The sequence below is a fragment of the Rhincodon typus genome, chromosome 5 (assembly GCF_021869965.1).
Source record: "Rhincodon typus isolate 14 chromosome 5, sRhiTyp1.1, whole genome shotgun sequence".
NCBI lineage: Eukaryota > Metazoa > Chordata > Chondrichthyes > Orectolobiformes > Rhincodontidae > Rhincodon > Rhincodon typus.
In genome coordinates, this window is record NC_063336.1 from 11,691,277 (window position 1) to 11,711,607 (window position 20,331).

The 20,331-nt window shown below is 45.1% G+C and overlaps 1 long non-coding RNA gene across 1 annotated transcript in view; it reads left to right on the forward strand.

Moving 5' to 3' along the window:
- Nucleotides 1–9,992: 9,992 nt before the first annotated feature.
- The window catches only part of LOC125483129, a 68,112-nt gene continuing 57,773 nt past the window's right edge, over nucleotides 9,993–20,331 (forward strand). The window contains exon 1 of the long non-coding RNA XR_007262097.1: nucleotides 9,993–10,038. This is a non-coding gene — a long non-coding RNA (uncharacterized LOC125483129). The remainder of the gene's footprint in view (nucleotides 10,039–20,331) is intronic.

Consider the following 20,331-nt stretch of genomic DNA (forward strand, 5'->3'; position numbering starts at 1 on the left):
GAAACGTCAGCTTTCCTGCTCCTCTGATGTTGTTTGGCCTGCTGTGTTCATCCAGCTCTACAGCTTGTTATCACAATGAACTAAGTTGCTTCAGTATTTTTGGTGAGGTATCAGAGAGGGTTGATGAAGCCTCCTTTTGTGATCTAACCATTCCAAGAATATACGGTTATTTAAGAATAAGACAGTCACTAAACAGATTAGTAAAGAATTCAGGAGATATGGGTGGCACGGTGGCTCAGTGGTTAGCATGGCTGCCTCAAAGTATTAGGGCCCTGGGTTTGATTCCACCTTTAGGTGACTGTGTGGAGTTTGCACATTCTCCCCATGTCTGTGTGGGTGTCCTCTGGATGCTCTAGTTTACTCCCACAGTTCATAGATGTGCAGTTTAGGTGGATTGTCCGTGCTATAGTGCCCAGGGATGCACAGGCTCGGTGGGTTAGCCACAGGAAATGCAGGGTAATAGGGTAAGGGAATAGGTCTGGGTGGGATGCTCTTTGGAGGGGCGGTGTGGATGTAATGGGCTGAATGGCCTGCTTCCACACTGTATGGATTCTATGTGTTTACCAGTTGTAAGGGTAGGGCCAATCAAGGATTGTAAAGGGAATTTGTGCATGGAGCCTAAAGAGATAGGAGAGGTCCTTAATGAATACTTTTCTTTGGTATTCACAACTGAGAGGGACCTAGTTGTAGAGGAGGACAGTGTGAAACAGGCTGATAGGCTAGAGGAGGTCAATGTCAGTAAGGAAGATGTACTATGATTTTGAGGAACTTGAAGATAGATAAGTCCCCCGGGCCTGATGGGATTTAACCAAGGATTCTATGGAAAGTGAGGGAAGAGATCACAGGGCCTTTGGCGATGATCTTTTCATCCTCACTGTCCACGGGTATAGTGCCGGAAGATTGGAGAGTGGCAAACGTCATTCCCTTGTTCAAAAAAGGGAGGAGGGATAATCCCGGAAATTACGTTGCCTGGAATGGAGGGAAGGTCTTACGAGGAAAGGTTGAGAGAGCTAGGGCTTTTCTCTTTAGAACGACGAAGGATGAGAGGTGGCTTGATAGAGGTGTATAAAAGGATTAGAGGTATAGATAGAGTAGACAGCCAGAGACTTTTTCCGAGGGTGGAGGTAGCTGTTATGAGGGGGCAAAGTTTTAAAGTGAGTGGAGGTAGATATAGGGGAGACGTCAGAGGTAGGTTCTTTACTCAGAGAGTGATCAGGGTGTGGAATGCATGACCGGAGAGGGTAGTGCAGTCAGCCTCATTAGGGGCATTTAAGCGGCTGTTAGATAGGCATATGGATGATAGTATAAGGTGGGGGTGGAGGTTAGATAGACCTTAGGATTAGGGTAAAAGTTCGGCACAACATCATGGGCCGAAGGGCCTGTACTGTGCTATACTGTTCTATGTTCTATGTTCTAAGTGTAGAATATGGAATTTGCTATCAGAGGATATGGTTGTGATAAGCAGTACTGCTGTAATTACGGGAACTTTAGATAAGAACCTGATAGAGAACTGAGCAAGAGGCTTGGGTGGAGCATAACATTTGGCATGAATTGATTAGACTCAGTGGTTTGGAAGACTTTGTAATTGATTCTGCAGCATTACTAGCACGGGCTGAGGGAATTACAAATAAAAGGAAAATTTATTCTGCTTCTCTGGCTCGCTTCAGGCACTTCGCTGCCTGGAGACTCATCATTTGGAGTGAGAATTAAACAGAGATAATTTGGCTTTTCATATTAACCTCTTCTGGTGTGTGGTTGTATGTCGCATGATGAGTTTGGGTTCTTTATAGAAGGTTCTTCTCGAAGTCTCTAGACTTATTCTTCAAAGTAAACTATTTATTTTACATGAATGCTGAATACTACTAAACAAGGTCATCATTCATCTACCAACTCTGATCTTATAGTTACTTTAAGTTAGGAGGAACTTATCTTCTTTGTGTGTTTATGTCCAGGGGAGGTGAAAGCCTGTTGGTATTATTGCTGGATTTTCAGTCCAGATAATGTTCTGGGAACCTGGGTTTGAATCCTACCATGCCAGATGGTGGAATTTGAATTCAATAAATATCTGGAATTAGTGTCTGAATTATTACCGATTGTTGGGGGAAAACCCATCCGGTTCACTCATGTCCTTTAGGGAAGGAAACTGCCATCCTCACCAGGTCTGGCCTACTTGTGACTCCAGACCTACAGCAATGCCATTGACTCTTGACTGCCCTCTGGGCAATTAGGGATGGGCATTAAATGTTGGTCCAGCCAGCGATACCCTCGTCCTGTGAATGCGTAAAGAAAAAGTTCATTCACCATCTGTGTTCCTTCCAGAATGTGCCTTCTAGTGCTTCCTAACTTCACCCACACATATTTATGCCAATGATGTGCAGGCCTGTGACCTCATCACAAGGTTGCTCCAGGGTCCTGAATGCCTTACATCACAGAAACAGCTGCCCAGTAATGCCATGTGCCTGCTCCTTCACTATTGCCCAACAGTTTGTACTTTCTCAAGTGCCTGACCCTCAAGTCCCTTTTAGAAATTCTTATCATATTTGCGTACACCACCCTTTCAGACAATGCATTCAAGATCCCAGCAACTAGCTGTGTAACATAATTATGTTAAACGTGTATATGTGTGGAGAAATGTTTGTATGTAGAAACGTTGAATCCTTGATTTGTAGAGTCATAGAGTGTTACAGCACAGAAACAGATCTCTTCGGTCTATGCCAACCAACAAAACTACACTAATCCCATTTTCCTGCACTTGGTCCATAGGCTACTATGTCCTGCATTTTAAGTACTCATCCAGATGCTGCTACCTGCAAGAATACCTGCCTCCATCACCCCCTCAGACAGCTTGTTCTATGCTTCTTCCACCCTCTGGGTGTTTTATTTCTAAGGTCTCTTCTAAACCACTTACTCTACACCTTAAACTTATGTCCTCTGGTCTTGCAAACAATTCTACCCTAACTGTTCACCTCATAATTTTGTATACCTCCTCAACCTCGTCTGCTCCAGGAAAAACAAACCCAGCCTGTTCAGTCTCTCCTCATGACTGTGATTTTTCATCCCGGGGAACATCCTGGTGAACTTCCTGTGCACCCTCTCCAGTGCAATCTCAACCTTCCACTCGTGTGGTTACTAGAACTGCGCACATTATTCCATCTGTGGCCTAAACAATGTTGTGTAAGTTGAAACGAGACTTCCTTGCACCAATGTTCTATGCCCTGGCTAATGAAAGGCAAGCATCCTGTATGCCATCTTCACCACCCTGCCTACCTGTGCTGACACCTTCAGGAATCTGCGGACCTGTACACCAAGGTTCTTTTATTCCTCAGTACTCTCCTGGAACCTACCATTCATGGTGTAAATTTTTCCCGTGTTCGGCCTCCCAAAATGCGACACCTTGCACTGTCAGGATTACATTCTGTCGACCATTGCTGTGCCCAATTTACCAGCTGAACAATATCAGAGTGTAGCCTGTGACCATCAAATCATAGAATCGACAGTGCCAAAGAGGCCCTTCAGCCCATCGAGTCCGTACCAAAACGTGAGCAACACCAAACCTTCAAGCTAATCCCATTTACCAGCACTTGGCCTGTAGCCTTGAATGCAGCTCGCCTCACATACAGTGTATTCCAGACCATCATCTCCCTCTGGGTAAAAACGTTTTTCCACATATCCCCTTCTAAACCTCCTGCTCCTCACCTTGAACCTCATGTCCCCTTGTGACTGACCTTTCAATGATAGGGAACGGCTGCTCCTTATCCACTCTATCCATGCCTCTCATAATCTTGTACACCTCATTCAGATTGCCCACCAGTCTTCTCAGCTCCAATGAAAACAAACAAGCCTATCGAACTTTTCCTCATAATTTAAATTTTCCATCCCAGACCATCCCCCTCACTATCAACGACACCGCCATCTGCAAATCTACTAATTAGTCCCTCAGCCAATGAAAACAGCTTCACGTTACTTAGCACCATTGGAGCTGGTTGGTAACAGTCGAAGTGGTGGCAAAATGACCATATCACTGGATTAATAGTCCTAATCCCCAGGTACACACACTGGGTGCATGTGTTTGACTGCCATTATGGCAAATGGGAAAATTTGAATTCAACTAAAAAGAGACTAGGGGGAGGGGAGAAAGCTGCTTGATCATCAACGTCGTTTAGGGAAGGCAATCTACTGTCCTCACCTAGTCTGGCCTACATGTGACTTCAGAACCACAGCAAATTATAGTTGACCCTAAAGTGTCCTCTGGGCCATTAGGGTTGGTCAATAAGTGCCAGGTTAGCCAGCAATGCCCACATCCCATAAACAAATACTTAAAAATCCAAACACAGGTGCAGGTTATAATGGTTATATTTTCTAATCCAGCTCAACACACCTCCAAAAGTTCTGATTGTAATGGAGGAAGCTGGTTATTACTGGGTTTCCAAATGAAAAGCCCTGATCCACCTCCCCACACCACCAACCACCACCACCCCCCCACCCCCCACCCCACTCCCTGACCTTGCTTGCAAGAAAATTCCATTAGAGTCATAGAGCCATAGAGTTGTACGGAACGGAAAGAGACCCTTTGGTCCAGCTCGTCCATGCCAACCAGATATTCTACATTAATCTCGTCCCATTTGCCAGCATTTGGCCCATATCCCTCTAAACCCTTCCTATTCATATACCCATCCAAATGCCTTTTAAATGTTATAATTGTACCAGCCTCCACCGCTTCCTCTGGCATCTCATTCCACACATGCACCACCCTCTGCGTGAAAAAGTTATCCCTTAGGTCCCTTTTAAATCTTTCCCCTCTTACTTTAAACTTACGCCCTCTAGTTTTGGACTCCCCTACCCCTGGGAAAGGACTTTGGCTATTCACCCTGTCCAAGCTCCTCATGATTTTATAAACCTCTATAAGGTCACCCCTCAGCCTCTGAAACTCCAGGGAAAATAGCCCCAGTCTACTCAGCCTCTCCCTATAGCTCGAACCCTCCGATCCTGGCAACATCCTTGTAAATCTTTTCTGAACCCTTTCACGTTTCACAACATCCTTCCTATAGCAGAGAGACCAGAATTGCATGCAGTATTCTAAAAGTGAGCAAATGTTTTGCTTCTCTCTTCAAGGATACAAAACAACTTCGCAGCAATAGCTGTAAATCAAATGATGGAAGGGAGATTAGTGAAATTATGAGTCGATTATTATTATTATTATTATGGATGAGGTTGTGGAGTACTTGGCCCAGCTTAACAATCATGGATCTCATAGTCAATGAGATCCACCTCGCCTTCATCCCAAATGTCAGCTTTCCTGCTCCTCTGAGGCTGCTTGGCCTGCTGTGTTCATTCAGCTCGACACCTTGTTATCTCAAATGAAGCAGTAGATGTGTTGATGTTAATTATTCAAAATTCCCTAAATTTCAAGGAAGGTTCCATCAGAGTCAAAAGCAGCAAATGTAACTCCTCTATCCGAGAAAGGAGCAAGACAGAAAACATGAAACTATAGGTTATGTACCGTAATGGTTGTCTTGCGGGAGGTGTTAGAATTGACAGTTGAAGAGGTGTAGCTGGACACTTAGACAAATATTCAACATAATTGGGGAGAGTCGGCTTAGCTCTTTTAAAGGGAAATCATGTAAAACCAAATTATTTGAGCTCTTTGAAGGAGTAACACGCATAGTGCATAAAGGTGGAGGGCAGGGGTGGGGCGGTAGGCCTGTAGGCATATTGTACTTGGATTTCCAGAAGGCATTTGATTAACTGCCACATCAGCGGTTCCTGTAGAAAAATAAAGGCTTTATAATGTAAAAGCTGTTTCTACGATGCAAATTAAAGTGAGTCATCTTGGCTACTTATCTCTGTCACTCACCTTTCACAGTGGATGTGACAGACAGAGCATCCCGTAATTTCACTCAAACTCAATGGCTTTTGAGATGGCTGTTAAGTTTGTGCAGACACTGGCATATGTTGAGCTGATGATGGTTGAAGTGTTGGATTGACCGTTTTTATTAAAATTTGTGCACAGGTTGAGGGCAACGCTGGCTAGGCCACTATTTATTGGCCATCCCCAACCGCCTTGGCGTAGGTGGTGGTGAGCTGCCATCTTGAACTGTCAGAGTCCTTGTGGTATAAATGCACCCAGAAATGCTGGTAAAAAGGGAGTTCCAGGATTTTGACCCAGTGACAGTGAAGGAACAGTGATATAATTCCAATTCAGGGTGGTTTGTGTCTTCGAAAAGAACCTGCTGGTTACTGGTGTCCCTATGTAGATGTTGCTTTGTCTGTCTCGGGGTTTGTAACCATATGCCTGTTGAAATGGAAACTGAAAGAACTGCGGATGCTGTAAATCAGGAACAAAAGCAGAATTTGCTCTAAAATCTCGGCAGGTCTGGCAGTATCTGTGAAGAAAACAGTTAGAGTTCTGAGGAAGGATCACCGGACCCGAAACATTAACTCTGATTTTTTTACTTCACAGATGCTGCCAGACCTGTTGAGCTTTTCCAGCAACTCCTGTTTTAGCGCCTGATAAAATGGTTTGTCCTCGCTTTATTTTGCCTCAAATTGATTTCCTTCTTTTCTGACGCCTCCCCCAGCTGAAACATTTTCTCACTGTGTAACTCTGTCCAGGCTCTTTATGATGTTGAATAAGTGTATCAAATTTCCCGTGAATTCAAAGACAGAAATTCAACCTCCAGCCTATGCACAGATTCCTGGAAATGTCACATGCTTGAAACATGTGGTGCCAGAATTGGATACTGTCTTCCAGCTGAGGTTTTAAAAAGGTACATCATCACTCCCTGATTTTGTACTCCCTGGCTCCAATTATGATACCTAAAATCCTTTCAAAATCTTTTCACAACCTGCTATCTTCACTGATTTGTGCACAAATACCTCCATTCCTGCCCACACTTAAGAATTGTGCACTTTAATTTCTATTGCATCTTCTTCCTACCCAATTCTTATTATTCATTCATGGGATGAGGGCATTGCTGGCTAGGCAGCATTTATTGCCCATCCCTAATTGCCCTGAGGGCAGTTAAGAGTCAACCAGATTGCTGTGGGTCTGGAGTCACATATAGGCCAGACCAGGTAAGGATGGCAGTTTCCTTCCCTAAAGCACATTAGTGAACCAGATGGATCTTTCCCAACAATCGACAATAGATTCATGGTCATCATTAGACTCTTAATCCTAGATATTGAATTCAAATTCCACCATCAGCCATGGTGGGATTCGAACCCAGGTCCCCAGAACATTATCTGGGTCTTTTGATTAACAATCCAGTGATAATACCACTAGGCCATCGCCTCCCCAAATGGATCATTTCATACTTCTCTGCGTTAAATTTCATTTGAGAAATGCTTGCTCATTTCGCAGACCTGCCTGCATCCACGTGAAGTCTGCACAGTCTACTTCACAATTCAAAGCACCTCCAGGTTTTGTGTCATCTACTCACTTTGGAAGTTGCGCCTCGTGTGTCCAAATTTAGAGCATTAATGTATTTCAAGAAATGTAGTGGTCCTGGCTGTGACCTTTGAGGAACCTCACTGTGTAACTTCTTCCAATTTATAAATCGTCGACCGATGCCTGTTTCTTGTCTCTCAGCTAACTTCTTACCCATGTTGCCATTGTACAAATTTGCTCACAAGCCTGTTATGTGGAAGTTTTGATAAATGCCTTTTGGAAGTTTTACACATAAACTGTATCATCCTGATCCCCACCCCCCTCCCCACACTCTCCACTCTCTCATCAAAAGCTCACAATCAATTTTGTTAAACATACATTGCCTTTAACAAGTTGAAATAACTCCACAGAGGCTGGTATCCCGTCACTGAGTCACCCTTTATTTGCACATGCCCAGTACATGGAGTCTGAACAGTTTGCTCAGAGTAAGTCCCTAGAATGTGGAGACTCTCTGAATCTCCTGCTTATATCTGTCAGCCAGGGCTCCCTGATTGGCCCAGGTTAACAATCATGGATCTCATAGTCAATGAGATCCACCTCGCCTTCATCCCAAATATCAGCTTTCCTGCTCCTCTGATGCTGCTTGGCCTGCTGCGTTCATCCAGCTATACACCTTGTTATCTCAGATTCTCCAGCATCGGCAGTTCCTACTATCTCTCCACTACACAAGTATATGTTGGCTTTCCTTATAAATCCACACTTCTTTGAGTGACTAACAATTTTAATTTCTGAAGGTTAGATTGACTAGCCTGCAGTTGCTAGATTATCCTTAGACCTTTGAACAATAGTGCAACATTTGCAGTTCTCTATTTGTCTGGTAACACCTTTGTACTGAAGGAGGGTTGGAAGAATGTGGTCAGGAACTCGACAATTTCCATTTTTACTTTTAGCAATCTCAATCAATCAACTATTCAATCTCGTCCTGCCCTCTCTGTCCTTTATAGTGTTACTATTGAAGTCTATATTAGAATAATTAAAGTGTGCAATTATAACTACTGTACTGGCGCAATATTTTGGTTCGATCCTCCAGCTGTTTTGAAGAGGCTGGTGGGGGTTTGACAAGTAGACTGCACCATTGATAACTAAAGGCGGTCAGAAATTAACGTTAGTCAAGTTAAACTCCAACACCCATGATACTTATCTAAGCCCTGAAGCTGTACTCAGACGAGTGGAAAGAATACACTTTTGGAACACTGACTAGCCATTGTTAATGCAGGGTGTCATTTATAACCAATAGACATCCAAATAAAATCAGTTTGAGGAAGAAGGTTGAAAAAAATTGTGAAAAATTAGGGAATTGATCAAAAATATTGTGAACTTCTATGCATGGAAAAAAATTGAAGTTTTTGGGTGAGACATGTCTTCAGTATGAATTAATATGTACTTGTACAGCTGTGAAAAGACTTGTTTCTCAAGATATAAAGATAAGCCTGAAATTTTGAAAATGTTTAACAGAACTCCAGCTTGAATGTTTCAAAGCACTTTGTTTCAGAGTTTAAAAAAAAGCCAAATCAAACACACATGTTTACTGACTGTTTCTCTATAATCTGGTCAAGTAGTTAACATCAAAATTTAAACATTGGTTTTAGAGAGAAGAATGATAAAAGGAAGGGATAGATGAAAAGTATTTTGGGATTGTATGCAAAGTTTCTCAGGCCCCTTGAAAACAGCCAGCAGAGTTAACTCTTTCTGATAACAGTGATTTATTTTTTAAAAAATCACCGCACAATGTTTGCTGAATTTACATTGGGCATCGAAATGGCAGTATGGCAACTGCTCTGCCCAGGACCGTAAGAAACCACAGAAAGTTGTGAATACAACCCAGTCCATTATGCAAGCCAACTTTCCATCAATTGACTCCATTTACACTTCTCTCTACCTTGGAAAGGCAGCCAACAACATCAAAGACCCCAACCACCCCGGTTATAATCTCTTCCGTCAGGCAGAAGATATAAGTCAGTATTGTAGCTGTACTGGAACTGTTGAGCTCAGTGCCCTGCAGGCTGAAGAATGCATCCTAGAGACAGTAATTACTTGAAATGAAGGTTGACCCAGCAATAACCTCTGTGGAACGCCACTGAACAGTGGTCTCCAGTCACACAAACAGCCTTCTACCATGAGATAGCAAGAACTGCCGATGCTGGAGTCAGAGATAACACAGTGTGGAGCTGGAGGAACACAGCAGGCCAGGCATCGTCAGAGGAGCAGGAAAGTTGACGTTTCATAGAACATAGAACATAGAACAGTCCAGCACAGTACAGGCCCTTCGGCCCATGATGTTGTGCCAACTTATTATCCTAAGATCAATCTACCCTGCATACCCTACATTTTACTATCCTCCATGGGTCTATCCAAGAGTCGCTTAAAAGTCTCTAAAGTATCTGATTCCACTACCACTGCTGGCAGCGCATTCCACATGCCAACCACTCTCTGTGTGAAGAATCTATCTCTGACATCTCCCCTATACCTTCCTCCAATCACCTTAAAATTACGCCCCCTCGTAATAGTCATTTCCGCCCTGGGAAAAAGTCTCTTACTGTCCACTCTACCTTTTGGAAGGAGTAACAGGAATACAGAGTACTGGGCTAATGGTAAGATTCTTGGTAGTGTGGATGAGCAGAAAGATCTCGGTGTCCATGTGCATAGATCACTGAAAGATGCCACCCAGGTTGATAGCGTTGTTTAGAACGCGTACAGTATGTTAGGTTTTATTGGTAGAGGGATTGAGTTTCGGAAGCACGAGGTCATGTTGCAGCTGTACAAAACTCTGGTGCGGCCGCACTTGGAGTATTGCGTACAGTTCTGGTCACCGCATTATAGGAAGGATGTGGAAGCATTGGAAAGGGTGCAGAGGAGATTTACCAGGATGTTGCCTGGTATGGAGGGAAGGTCTTATGAGGAAAGGCTGAGGGTCTTGAGGCTGTTTTCGTTAGAGAGAAGAAGGTTAAGAGGTGACTTGATAGAGACATACAAGATGATCAGAGGATTAGATAGGGTGGACAGTGGGAGCCTTTTTCCTTGGATGTTGATGGCTAGCACGAGGGGACATAGCTTTAAATTGAGGGGTGATAGATATAGGACAGATGTCAGAGGTAGGTTCTTTACTCAGAGAGTAGTAAGGGCGTGGAATGCCCTGCCTGCAAAAGTAGTAGACTCGCCAACTTTAAGGGCATTTAAATGGTCATTGGATAAACATATGGATGATAATGGAATAGTTTAGGTTAGATGGGCTTCAGATTGGTTTCACAGGTCGGCGCAACATCGAGGGCCGAAGGGCCTGTACTGCGCTGTAATGTTCTATGTTCTATGTTCTATGCCCCTCATCATCTTGTTTTGTGTCGGGACGCTTCTTCAGACTTCTACCATACCGTCTGCCTCCTGCCAACAACCCAATTTTGGATCCAACTTTCCAAGTAAATGTGGAGTACATGTACTTTTACCTTCTTTAATGTTTAAACGAAGACCTGTAGCTCGGGTTGTGGTTGGAGTTGCTGGTTGGTTCACCGAGCCCACTGGTTTTCCTGCAAACATTTTGTCTCCTTTCTAGGTGACATCATCAGTGCTGTGTAGCTTCTGCCGAAGTGCTGTCGTTCTGTCCCACTCTGAATTTATATGGTCCGGTCTGTCACGGTGGGCAGATTTGATTCCGGTTTTGTACCAGATGGTATGTAGGTGGGGGCCTGTTTCAACATGTTTGTTAATTGCATCAGTGGTTGAAAACCAGGCCTTCAGGAATTCTCGTGCTGTCTTTGTCTCACTTATCCTAGTACTGTTACTTTGCTTCAGTCAAATTGATGTCGTTCCTTGTCAGAGTGTATTGAAACTTAATTGAAACTTTCAATACACTGTAATATAGAAGGACAACAGCACTTCAACAGAGGCTACACAGCACTGATGATATCGCCTAGAAGGGAGATGAAATGTTTGCATGGAAACCAATCAGCTCAGTGAACCAACAGCTCCAACTTTTAAAAACCAAAAGAACTGCGAATGCTGTAAATCAGGAACTAAAACAAAGTTGCTGGAAAAGCTCAGCAGGTCTGGCAGCACCTGTGAAGGAGAAAACAGTTCTGAGGAAGGGTCACCGGACCCAAAACGTTAACTCTGTTTTCTCCCTCACAGATGCTGCCAGACCTGCTGTGCTTTTCCAGCAACTTTGTTTTTGTCCTTGTTTTTAACTCCAACTTTTACCTTCTTTATCAGATTCCCATGTGAGAGTTTGTCAAAGGCCTTGCTGAAAGGCCTTCGTCTACACCCATGGTCACCTCCTCAAAAAATACAATCAAATGTGTTAGCCATGACCTCCCTCTGACAAAGTCATGCTGACTATTGCTGGTCACACCTTACCTCCCCGAGCGAAGATCAACTCTTTCCTTCAGAGTTTTCTCAAATAGCTTTCCAAACACTGATGTGAGACTCGCTGCTCTGTAGTTCCCTCATTTATCTCTACCTCCCTTCTTGAAAAATGGAACCACATTAGCTGTCCTCCAGTTCTCTGACACCTCCCCCCGTAGCCAGAGAGGAATTAAAAAAAGTTTGAGACAGAGCACCAATAATTTCCTTCCTTGTCCCTCACAGCAGCCTGGGATACAACTCATCCAGACCTTGGGAATTTGTCCACTGTTTAGCCCGGCAAAGCCTCCAATACCTTCTCATCTTCTCTGCCAAACTGCTGAAAAATCTCACAGTCCCTCATTCCTACGCCTCCCTACTCCAAAGTGGAGACAGATGTGTTGTATCCGTTTAACTCCCTAAAAATGTGCTCTGGCTCCAAGCACAGATTGCCCCCTACTCTCTCCCTGGTTCCCTTTCCTGTACACAAAAAGCAGGACAAATCCAACCTGGCCATTTACCGCCCCATCAGCCTACTCTCCATCGTGCACGAGAGACCGAGAAAGAGGAGCACGGATATCTCAGAGAGCTGTGGGGCTGGAGGGGGTGACAAAGTGAGGGAGGGACCAGGCCACTGAGAGATCTGAAGAGGAGGATGAACATTTTAGAGTCAGGACTACTCGGGACTACAAAATTATGGAGGAACAAACTTTCACAGCAAACGCGGAGCTGCGCACAGACTGTGGAGTAGGATTTTTCAGAGAGCCGGGCTTCCTGCTTCACCTCCCGGAGAGACGATGAGGGTTGCGTCCCCCTGATGGTTCCACCTAGCTGCCTCACAGCCATTAAATGCCCAGTTGGTGCAACGGTTGGCAAAGGGTGAGCCTTCTACTCACATCCAGGATGGAAATTCGGTGAAAGTAGGCATAGACAGCGGGAATGGGAAGTTGTGGCGATTGAGACAGCTTGGGGATTTGATGACTGGGCACAGAAAAGCCCAAATAGCAGCCTCCCAAATACCCACCCCCTGCCCCCGACCCCCCACCTCCCCCCCACCGTGGTATGATTGGCCCTAACAGTCCAAGGAAACCAACCAGGGGCAGTATCAATGCAGAAATGGGCTTTCAGAATGCGCACTGCATCAGCAATGAAACAAATTAGAGCACATCAGGTTATTTACAAATGACAACTTTTTACTTAGGCACCCAAACAGGCCCATTTCTGAAGAAGGGTCTAGGCCCGAAACATCAGCCTTCCTGCTCCTCTGATGCTGCTTGGCCTGCTGTGTTCATCCAGCTCTACACCTTGTTATCTCTATTGCTCATTCAGTTGGTCTGGGCTTTCATGGTTTTGAGCACGCAGCCCTCACCTATGACCATGAATATGTTGGCTGGGAACAGCAGAGGGCAATGTTGTACCACAAGAGAGCACAGCCCATGACCATACACGGTGCAATCTCCCCATCTGATGGAGGGTGAGAGACCTTACCCCAAGGGAATTTAAATTTTACCGTCTGCCGGGATGGGATTTGAGCCCACGTCCCCAGAAACATTTATCAGGGGTTTTGGATTACTGGCCCAGTGACATTACCATCTGAATCAGCTCGTTTTTTCCTTATTTAAATCACCTGAAAAGTCCACTTTTTTGGCCATTGACTTTTCAGCTAGTCACCTTGGCTAGTGTCAAATGAGTGGATAAATTTCCATGCCTCAGCAACAAAAAGACCTTTCAACTAGTTGTGCAGAGTGGCTGCTGGAAATAGCAGAAACTAAGTGTCTCTAAGATTTTAGAGCAGTTTTGTAGCTCGGGTTGTGGATGTTGTGGTTGGTTCGCTCGCCGAGCTGGTTCATTGTTCTGTAGATGTTTCATTACCCTGCCAGGTAACATCATCAGTGCAGCTTCCGATGAAGCGCCGTTGTGTTTTCCCGTCTGTTATTCGAACTCTGGAGTCCGTTGAGCTGGATTACCTCACTTCCGGTTTTCCTTCGCAGTGAAGTGTATATGGGGTCGAGCTCTATGTTTGTTGATGGCTTTATTAGTGGAGAACCAGGCCTAATGCAGGACCAATGGGGAATTCCTAACAAAGGCACACAGGAAAGCCACACGCACACTGACCAAGTACTGAATTTAAACAGCAACCACCCCAACACACACAAACCAAGTTGCGTGCGAACATTATTTAAACAGGCAACAACACACTGCAGCAACACAGAGCTACTCCGAGAAGAAGAGCACCTCTTCCAGGTGTTCAAGGACAATGGACTCCCGAAAAACTGGGTCAGAAGATGCCTATCCAGGAAGATACTACACGCCCCAACACACTCACCACGCTACCTTACATCAGGAACACATCTGAACTGACCACAAGACTCCTACGACCACTGGGCATCAGAGTAGCACACAAACCCACCTCAACCCTACGACAGAGATAGTAGGAACTGCAGATGCTGGAGAATCCGAGACAACAAGGTGCAGGGCTGCATGAACACAGCAGGTCAAGCAGCATCATAGGAGCAGAGAGGCTGATGTTTCGGGCCTAGACCCTTCATCAGAAACCGAAACGTCAGCCTCTCTGCTCCTATGATGCTGCTTGGCCTGCTGTGTTCATCCAGCCCTGCACCTTGTTGTCTCAACCCTACGACAACTGCTCACCCGAAGCAAAGACCCTTACCCACTATGGACAGGACCATTGTCATATACAAGATTCCCTGCAGAGACTGTGACAAACACTACATCGGACAAACAGGAAGGAAATTAATCACAAGAGTACACGAACATCAATTGGCAACAAAAAGACACGGCCAATACACACTCATCTCTATCCACATGGATAAGGAGAACCACCAATTCGACTGGGACAACACCAAGATCCTGCGACAAGTAAAGCAGAGACAAGCGCGGGAACTCCTGGAAGCCTGGTACTCCACGAAGAAAGCCATCAACAAACACATAGAGCTAGACCCCACATACACTCCACCGCGAAGGAAAACCGGAAGTGAGGTAATCCAGCTCAACGGACTCCAGAGTTGAAATAACAGGCGGGAAAACACAACGGCGCTTCATCGGAGGCTGCACTGATGATGTTACCCAGCAGGGTAATGAAACGTCTGCGGAAAAACAACGAACCAGCTCGGCGAGCCAACCAACCACAACTAAGTGTCTAGCTGTTGGTGCAGTGGGAAAGCAGAACACAGTGAGAGTTGTAATGAAGGCCTGGATTTTTAATCTGATGTTGGCGTCCTGAGGTTGGATGCATTTCTGTGTCAATGTTGTTGCATCAATACCTGTCCCCTCAGCTCAGCAGGCTGGTGAAACATAAGAAGACATGGTATGCTTGCCTTTATTGGTCAGTGCATTGAGTATAGGAGTTGGGAAGTCATACAGGACATCGGCTAGGCCACTCTTAGGATACTGCCTTCAATTCTGTTCATCCTGCTATAGGAAGGATGTTTTAAACTTGAAAGGGTACCGAAGAGATTTACAAGAATGTTGCAGGTTTCGGAGGGTTTGAGCTATAGGGAAAGGCTGCATAGGCCAGGGCTATTTTCCCTGGAGCAACAGAGGCTGAGGGGTGACCTTATAGAAGTTTATAAAATTATGAGGGGCATGGATAGGGTGAATAGTCAAGGTCTTTTACCCAGGGTAGGAGAGTCCAAAACCAGAGGGAATAGGTTTAAGGTGAGAGGAGAAAGGTTTAAAAGGGACCTGAGGGGCAACTTTTCACGCAGAGGGCGGTGCGTGCAAGGAACAAGCTGCCAGAGGAAGTGGTGGAGGCCAGTACAATTACAACATTTAAATTAAACATGAATAGGACGAGTTTAGAGTGATATGGGCCAAATGCTGGCAAATGGGACTAGGTTAATTTAGGATATCTGGTCAGCATGGACGAGTTGGACCGAAGGGTCTGTTTCCGTGCTGTATATCTCTATGACAGTATGCTCGCTGCCCAGTAAGGATGGTGAGTGTGCTCCTAATGCTGATTGGGCTGAGGTCCAATAGGCAATTTCTCAGCGCTCCCAGGTTGGGACCTCCAGCATTCAGAGCTGTGGGCTGCTGATGTTAAGAGCTGCCAAGCTGTACATTCGGGGGTTAGGGGGAGAGAGAGAGAGGTGGCACCTCTAGATTGATGGCCCTTCTGAAGACATGCAAAAGTGTGAATTAAAATAGGCCACAGTAACCAGTAAGTGACTGTGGAAGTCACATTGGTTCTAGGGATGGGAACACAAACAGAACTAAGGACAGAATTTGCTCGGAGAAATTCAGCAGGTCTGGCAGTCTCTGTGGAGAGAAATAGGGTTATTGTTTTGGGTCCAGTGACCCTTCTTCAGGACACTTTAGTTATGGAGAGATTGGACAGACTGGGATTGCTTCCCTTGGAGTTGAGGAGACTGAGGGGGGCTGGGGAGGCGTAGTTGACACGTATCCATTTACAAGGGGCATAGACAGAGTAGAGAGAAAGGAGCTTCCCCCTTGCTGGAGGGATCATTGGTCAGGGGTTCATCGATTTAAGCTAAAGGGCAGGAGGTTTAGAGGGGAGGTGATGGAAAATATTTTCCACCCATGAAAGTAGGAATCTGGAACTCACTGCCTGCAAGGGTAGTAGGGGCAGAAACCCTCATATTATTTAAGTAGTATTTAGATGTGCACTTGAGATGCCAAGGCATGCAAGGCTATGGCTTGCAAAATGGGATTTGAATAGTTGGGTGGTTGTTTATGACTGGCTCAGACCAATTGGCCTGAAAGACCATTTCCTCTGCTGTAGATTTCCATGACTCTACGTCACCATTCTGCGCAGAAATGTGCTCAAAAGCGATCAGGAGCGAGGTCATTCTGTTGGCCTCAGACCCACTCTCTTCCCCAGGAATCATACCCATGTACTCCATCCCTAACTACTTGACCCAAGCTCTCTCCCCAGCCCTGTTGTTGGGCCTATATTGTCTCCCAGGCCCCTCCGACATACGCACTTGCCCCCCAGCAGCGGAGAGTGTCACAGTGGAGGCAGTACCATGAAAGTAACCTCGTTCAGGGATCCCCAGTCACAAACTGAGGTAAAGACTAGTTTTTAAATGTCGCTAGCAAAGCATGCATCCCTGCCTACATTGCTGAGACCTTTATGGGTTAGTCCATTCCATCTCGGTTTGACAATGAGAAAATTGCATTGGCACTGAGGTGATTGTAATTTTGTTGTCTATTGAGCCTATACGCCCTGAGGAAGTTGAAATGTCTTGCATTCCAATATGTATTTTGTACCTGCTGACAATCGTGACTGAATTAGACAAGGAGGCTGCTGTTTTACGAACAAAAAGTATTTACAAGTTCCCTGACATTGTGATGGATAGCAGACTCAATTAAAGCCATGATAACCATTGGCAAGGCCTGGCTGTGTAAATGTCAATGTCTACCTTAGTTTATTGTCACATTTGATAAAGTCTTGTTGGTTGACCCTGTGTTCAGACCTGGATGTGAAATATCTTAGGCACTCCCTCAAGATCAAGAATGACCTGGCTCCACTCCAGATCAATGGGCATGAATGTGGTCAATATGGGAATCTGTGGATTGTATTGGGCACAGGGCTGCGTTCTCCTTAATGCCTCAACTCTACCTCATGCATGATCCCGACAATGTCGGTCCGTTGTGTTTGTTCATTTTCCAAATCAGTCTCCGCCATTTTGGTACGGTCACGAGCCAGGATACCCCATGAGTCAGAGGGGCACATAACCACCTCAGGGAGACATCCAGGACACTACAGTGTGGGAAGACAGGGAATTCTTCGCATTCATTCCAAGGATGAGAGTGGGCATTTATAACCAATGCCTAAATGGCCCAGAGAATGTGAGGGTGAGCTGCCATCTTAAAGCAGATACACATCGCTGAGTAGGAAGGACGTTACAGGATTATGACCCAGTGATACCGAAGGAACGGTAATATATTTCCAAACCAAGGTGGTGAGTACCTTCAAGGGGACCATGCAGGTTCTAGTGTTCCTTTGCATCTGCTGCCGTTGTCCTTCTAGATGGAAGTGGTCTTAGGTTTTTGAGGATGCTGTCTAAGGATTTCTGGTGAAGTTCTGCTCTGCATCTTGCTGCTCCTTAGTGTCGGTGATGGAGGGAGTGGATGTGGTGCCAATCAAGTGGGCTGCTTTGTCTTGGATGGTTTTGAGCTTCTTGAGTGTTGTTGGAGCTCATCCAGGCAAGTGGGGAGTACTCCATCACACTCCTGACTTGTGCCTTGCAGACAGCGGCCAGGCTTTGGGGAAGTCAGGAGGTGAGTTGTCCATACAGAATTGCTCGCCTCTGACCTGCTTTTGTAATTATATTGCTAGTCCAGTTCAGTTTGACATCATGTAGGACAAAGCAGCCTGCCTGATTGGCACTCTATCCACGACCATCAACATTTACCACCTCCTCAGTAGCTGCAATGTAAAAGGAAAAACAAGGAAATCTCCTGCTCATGAAGCCCCCAACCCCACCTCTCTGCTGATGAACTAGTGCCCATCCATGTTGAACACCACTGGAAGGAAGCACTGAGGGTGGAGGTCTTAGAATATACCCTGGGTGGAGGATTTCAGTATCCAGTTCCTTTTTCAGGCTTTGTAGTTCACCTTACACATTTCAGATCATAGATCGCTACACGCTAGATTCTCCTTATCTCCCTTTACGCTGTTTTGCAGGTTAGTTCAAGGCAATGTCTTCAGGCTACTGACCCTCCTATGTGTGGTACATTTTCCCTATTGATTCACGATTGTTCAGACCAATAACCCCAGGTAAATAATCCACTAACCTCCTTTTCTCGAAGGAGAAAGATCTCAGTTTCTCCACAGAAATCCCTCACACAAGTAAATCTCTTTTATATGTTCTCCAAGGCCTTCCTAAAGCAGATTTAGGCACCCAACTCCAGTTGAGATTACCCATGAATTTTTAAGGGTTCGCCATAACCTTCCTGATTCTGTATTCTGTTTCACAATATAAAACCAGGATTTCCTATGCTTTAAAATAGCCTTATCGACCTGTCACACCATCTTCATCGATTTCCTTACTTTACTGCTGGGTCTTTCTGATCGGCCAACTTCTTTAATATTGTATCGCTTCGTGTGGATTATCTCTCCTCATTCCATTTTCTAAAATGCATCAATTCACACTTCTCTGCTTTAAATGCTATCTGCTTTGTGTCTGTGTATTTCGCTAGTTTATTTATGTCTTCCTCAGGTCTCCTGCTATTCCTCTCACTCACTGTCTTCTTTGAAACTGTGCCCAATGTTGTCTTTGAAGTTCATCCCAATGACATGTTTGAAGAATACACAGTCAGGGCACCTTTAAAATTGTGTTTAATTGCTGTTTTGAGGTGCTAGCAACGATCACACAATTTATGTTCGTGTTATTCTGTTCATTATTAACTCCATACATCGTGAGCAGGGCCCCACTTTCATCATTATCAAACACTGAGACTTGATGGAGAAAAAAATTCAATTGGCCTCAGGATATTGTACAGTAGTTTCTTTTATTATTCATTCGATGGATGAGAGTTGTGCTGACAAGACCCAGCAACTGCTTAACAATTACAAAGACGCCATCATGAACTGGTGCAATCACAATCTCAGTGGAATGGGGTATGTGTTCTACAGTCAGGAGGGAGCTGCAAACTCAACATTGGTAGCGGATGCTATGAATGGCAAGGAAACCTCTCGCTCATATTATACACCACTTGGAGGAAGAGGGTGGGAAGGAATCAGAATTTGGGGCACTTCGCCAGTACTTACTGGTTGAGTCTTGAAGGATAAAGCTGCTAGACTGGGTCTTTGGTAGGCGGCGAGCGAACCAACGAGATGGAAGAGCATACGTAGAACCGCAGAATTCCTACAGTGTGGAAGCAGATCATTCGGTCCATTGAGTCTGTGCACTCCCTCCAAAGAGGATCCCACCCTCCTCTACCCTACCCTACCTCTGCATTCCCCCGGCTAATCAACCTAGCATCCACAGGGAGAATGTGCACAGATGGTGGAATTGAACCCGGGTCCTTGGCGCTGTGAGGCAGCAGTGCTAACCACTGAGCCACTGTGCCACCCTTGAATACTTGCTCTGATCCTTACTATTCCTCCTGTCACAGATGTGTCAGGCCATGTATGTGTTGGTGGGAACAATCTTGTGGAGATGAATCTTTTCTTCACAGTGACGACATGCTCCATTATACTGTGAGACACTACACTGTGCGAAACTGAATAGGTTTTGAAATGATTTAGCAACTCATGACTGGGCATCAATGAGGTGCAAATGGGCCATCAGTGGCAGAATTACACTCCAATGCAATTTGCAACCTCATGGCCTGACATATCCTCCACTCTACCATTATCGTCCATCCAGGCAATCTACCCTGGTTCAATGAAAAGTGCAGAAGGCTGTGCCAGGAGCAGTACCAGTCTTACCTAAAAATGAAATGGCAACCTGATGAAGCTACAGAACAAGACTACCTTACGCAAAATCGCATAAGCAGCAATTGACAGACTGATCTAAGAACTTAGATAACGTACAGTTAGTATCTAAGATCTGCGATCCTGC